Consider the following 5,174-nt stretch of genomic DNA (forward strand, 5'->3'; position numbering starts at 1 on the left):
GAAAGTTTGTTCGTTGGGTTTGTTGGTTACTACTATTGCCGGGTTCCCTCCAACCAAGGTTTGGGTGGTTTCGCCATCCTTGGTTGTAAGTCCCCGTTGGGGGACCCGACGGCCTAGGTCTATTATCAATGTAGTTTACCATTTCTTGTTGATCGTCTGTTTCTTTCATGCAACTCCAATTTTCATGTGACCCACCACACCCTTCACAAGCCATAACCGAGACTGTTTTTGTCATTTCCAATTTTTTTATCTTTGAAGAAAGAGCCTCGATTTGGGCTTGTAAAGAAGTGCTTTCATCGACCTTATGGGCGCCCGGGGCGATAGACTTATTTCCCCGGGGGGTGTGCCATTGAAAATTGGTTTGAGCAATTTCCTCAATTTGATTATATATTTCGTGTGGGCGTCGATTACCTAAAAGTCCCCCGGAGCTAGAATCAAGTGTCTGCCTAGTGTGTGGCAACAATCCATTATAGAAAGTGGATACTTGTTGCCATATTGTGAGGCCGTGATGGGGACACTTGCGTAATAGCTCCTTGAACCTTTCCCAAGTTTCATATAAGGGTTCCCCGTCCTCTTGTGAATATGTATTAATTTCAGCCATTAACTTAGCAGTTTTAGAAGGAGGGAAATACTTATATAGAAATTTTTGGGCTAGTTCATCCCAGGTGTTTACCGATCCAGCTGGGAGGGTGTTGAGCCAAGCTTTTGCTCGGTCTTTTAGTGAGAAAGGAAACATACGGAGGCGGATGGCGTCGTTTGATGCTCCATTGATCCGAAAGGTATCACATATTTCCAAGAAATTAGTTATATGTAGATGGGGATCCTCGTCCGCAAGCCCATGGAAGGTTGCGGAGTTTTCGGAGCATTGATAGCGGCGCCTAGATTACCTACGGTGGGTCGTACATAATCCATAAGGGTACATTGGTCCGCCATTAGAGGTGGATTACCCGAAACCTTCTCTTGGTTTTTGGCTTTTAACCTTTTTCTGAGAAAGCGTTCGGGTTCTTCTAGTGGTTCTTTTATGTCTTTATTGGAACTGGAGCTCATACACTACGTGAGGGTGGCGTCGGGTTCCAAGTCCTACAATAAAAACAAAAAAGAATGTTGGTCAGAAGGTTCACCACGGCCCCGTGTTGAGCGAACACGGCCCGTGGTCAGAATTTCAGTGATTGTTTTCCAGATCCCAGTCACTGGAAGTTGGACACGGCCCCGTGTTGCACCGGCACGGCCCCGTGGTCAGCCTTCTGTAACTTGGAAAACAAAAACTGCCAGTGACGATGCTGAACACGGCCCGTGTCCGATCAGGCACGGCCCCGTGTTGAGCTCTGCAGAAGCTGAAAATCTAAGAAAAAAAATCCTAAAAAAAATTAAAGAAAAATAAAAATATGATTAGGCCGTTGATTCCTAACTTTCTTAAAATCCTTGTGTCCCCGGCAACGGCGCCAAAAACTTGATGTGCGTGAAGTGTGTTATAATTTTGATGTATATTTAAGCCACTTTTTACACTTTTAGCCAAGTTTTAAATTTATAAAACACGATATTTACTAACACTAAACACACATATGGGCAAGTGCACCCATCGTGGACGTAGTATAGTGTTGGTAAGATACCGAGGTCGTCCAAGGACACAAGAGCTTTTAATACCGGTTTATCCTCAACGTCTAATCAAATCAAAAAGTGAGAAAAATGTTTTAAACTAAGGAAAATAAAAACTAACTAAATGCTGAAAAATAAAATAAAATAAAAACAGATAGACAAGATGAATCACTTGGATCCGACACGTGTGTTAGTATAACCTTTGATTATTTTCGCACTTTTGCACTTGTTTAAGAGATTATCTTAGTTATTGTAGTAGGCCCCTCTTTTGAAGGCGACGTTACCCTCAACCCAGTAGTTTGAGTCAGCAAGGATACAATCCTAAAGGGTCGGATTATTGAAAGATAATGAATTAAGTTATTAATGCAAATTGTGGTAGGCCCCGCTTTCGGCGGTGACGTTACCCTCGGCTAAGTAGTCTGAGTCAGCAGGGATACATTCCTAAATAGCCGGGTTATAGTATTAATAGTAGTTAACTTATGAGGGGGTCAAAGAGTTTGGATCCCCGCCATCCAATACCTATGGGTATTGAAGGAGATCCTACTAAATTTGACCCAGGTCCCAAGCAGGACCTCTAAACGCTGAACAAGGGCAAGACCCTTACCAAACCGTTCCCTTAACCCCCGACCAGGTAGCCAACATACCTCCATATAGACCGTGGAGATATGAATGGTGAAAATCTTTTATTTTATATAGACAGTAAAATAACGCCAAGACACCACGGACAAACGATAAGGAAAGATCACCTTCAACATAAGTAACTAGTTATTAAAGTCATTAATACAAAACCAAATAAAAAGTGCAAAAGATTAAAAATAAAAAGTATTATACTAAACACTTGTCTTCACCAAGTGATGTAAGAGACTTAGGCAAACATGGCCTTGATTGTCAAGAACTCTTACGATCAATCTTGGATCCCGAGACGACTCACACACTCTACGATGGACAATGGATGATGGTGGTGGATGATGGTGTTATGGTGGTGGTGGGTGGTGGATGAAGTGTGAGAGAGGTGGTGTGCCAAGGGATGAAGTGGAATGAAGCCAAGCACCCCTATTTATAGGCTGAACAGAAGGCTGGGCACGGCCCCGTGTCCGCTGGACACGCCCCCGTGCCCGTCTGACATTCTCTCTCTTCATTAATTGTAATTCGCAATTACAATTAATGCGCCTGCTGTACTTTCACCACGCCCCCGTGCCCGCTGGACACGGCCCCGTGGTGGGCAATGGAAGCTTCTACTGGTTTGTCTTTTCTGCTGCTTCCTGGGCACGCCCCCGTGTTCGCTGGACACGGGGCGTGTTCAGTCTCTGTTTTCTCTTCTTTGCCTTGGAGGTGCCGTTGAGGGTCCGGGCAGTCTACTTTTGTTCCTTTTCTTGTATTTATGCTAGAATTAGTTGTCTTTTTGCTTCTTTTTTGATTTTGAGCTCATTTCATCCTGAAAATACAAAAGGAAGACAAAAACACTCTTTTTCCAACATTAGTACTTAAAAAGGGTTAGTTTTATGCCTTAATTGATGTGATTTATATGTTGCATTTTACACACATCAGCGAGTAGCAGCATTAAACAGATTTATATCAAGATCCTCAGAAAAATGCAAGGAATTCTATGATATCCTGAAGAAGAATAAGAGGTTCGAGTGGGGAGAAAAGCATGAAGCAGCCCTACAGGAATTAAAGCAATATCTTTCAACCGCACCTCTATTAATGAAGCCTAAGGATGGTGAACCATTATCCCTATATCTCGCAGTATCAGGGAATGCAGTAAGTGCTGTCCTTGTAAAGGATCATGAAGGTCAGTAGTATCCTGTCTATTACGTTAGTAAAAGTTTATTAGATGCTGAAACTAGATATTCTCATCTAGAAAAAATGATATTAGCCCTAGTTATGGCATCAACTAAGCTTAGACATTATTTTGCGACAATAGGATTCATGTTAAAACTAATTATCTTGTTAAGAATGTGCTTAGGAAACCTGAGATATCGGGTAGAATGGCTAAGTGGTCAGTAAAATTAAGTGCCTATGATCTAATATATGAACCTAGAAATGCTATAAAGTCTCAGGCTCTAGCAGACTTTGTGGCTTATTTCAGTAGTGATATTCAAAATGAAGTAGACCTAGAAGTGCAACAACCCGGAGAAAATATAGAATCTTGGACACTATATACTGATGGTGCATCTAATGTAAGAGGTGTAGGTTTGGGTATACTACTAAAATCGCCACTGGGGGACATATTATCCCAGGCCATTAGATGTGAGTTTCCTGCCACTAATAATGAAGCAGAATATGAAGCTCTGATAGCAGGATTAGAATTAGCTAAAAATATGAATATTAGATATTTACAAGTATATGTTGATTCCCTGTTGATTACTAACCATTTCAATGGATCTTATGCAGTAAAAGGCGAAAAGTTAGCTGAATATCTTGAAATTGTTAAAAAATTAGCAGGATATTTCAAAAATTTTATACTTGAACAGGTACCAAGAGAAAAGAATGCTGAAGCTGACGCTCTAGCAAACTTAGGATCTACTGTCAGGATACCGGAGGGAACCCAGATACCAATAGTGCACATCTTGTATCCTGCAATGGGACATTTCAAATCTCAGGATAAAGAAGTAGCATGTATCCAGGATCCTGGTGATGGATATCCTGAGAAGGATCCTGAATCCTGGATGACTCCAATTGTGAAGTATCTTCAAGAAGGAGATATCCCAAAGGATGCAAATCCTAAGGCTTTTAGGATGAAGGTATCTCGTTTTACTATTATAAATAATATTTTGTATAAGAAATCCCTTGCAGGTCCGTACCTAAGGTGCTTGGAAGATCCTGAAACCAAGGAGGTACTTCAGGATATACATGAAGGAGACTGTGGCAACCATACTGGGGGCAGATCTTTGTTCTCGAAGGTGTTGAGAACAGGATATTACTGGCCGACCATGAGAAAGGATGCCGCGGAGTATGCTCAGAAATGCGATGCATGTCAAAGACACGGCAACATCCTGCATCAGCCTGCAGAACCATTATATCCTATCCTATCCCTTTGGCCGTTTATGAAATGGGGAATGGACATAGTGGGAAAACTTCCAAAGGCTCCAGGAGGAAAGGTTTTCATGCTGGCAATGACAGATTATTTCTCCAAGTGGGTCAAAGCCGAGGCCTTTGTTCAAGTCAGGGATCAAGAAGTGGTATCCTTCATAAAGAGGAATATCCTGACCAGATTTGGGGTACCAGCTGAGATAGTTTGTGACAATGGCTCTCAATTCATCAGCAAAAGAACTACTGACTTTTGCAAGAGTTGGGGAATTAAGATGATTACGTCAACACCAGTGCATCCTCAAGCAATGGACAAGCAGAATCCTCGAACAAGATAAGCGTCAACAATTTAAAGAAGAGGTTAGGTGCCAAAAAAGGAAAATGGGCAGAGGAACTACCATTTGTCCTATGGGCTGATAGAACAACTGTGAAGAATGCTACTGGTCCAAACCCCATTTTCTTTGGTATTTGGGGTAGAAGCAATGATCCCGACAGAAATGGTGATACCGACAGCTAGATCAAGCCTACGGGATCCTGAATCAAATCCT

The 5,174-nt window shown here is 42.0% G+C and overlaps 1 non-coding gene across 1 annotated transcript; it reads left to right on the forward strand.

Annotated features, from left to right (window-relative positions):
* The first annotated feature begins 500 nt into the window (after window positions 1-500).
* LOC118481558 lies at window positions 501-607 on the forward strand. Its single transcript, XR_004865767.1, has one exon. It is a non-coding gene; the product is annotated as a small nucleolar RNA R71 (small nucleolar RNA).
* Window positions 608-5,174: the final 4,567 nt, after the last annotated feature.

This window comes from Helianthus annuus, chromosome 8 (genome assembly GCF_002127325.2).
Source record: "Helianthus annuus cultivar XRQ/B chromosome 8, HanXRQr2.0-SUNRISE, whole genome shotgun sequence".
Taxonomy (NCBI): domain Eukaryota; kingdom Viridiplantae; phylum Streptophyta; class Magnoliopsida; order Asterales; family Asteraceae; genus Helianthus; species Helianthus annuus.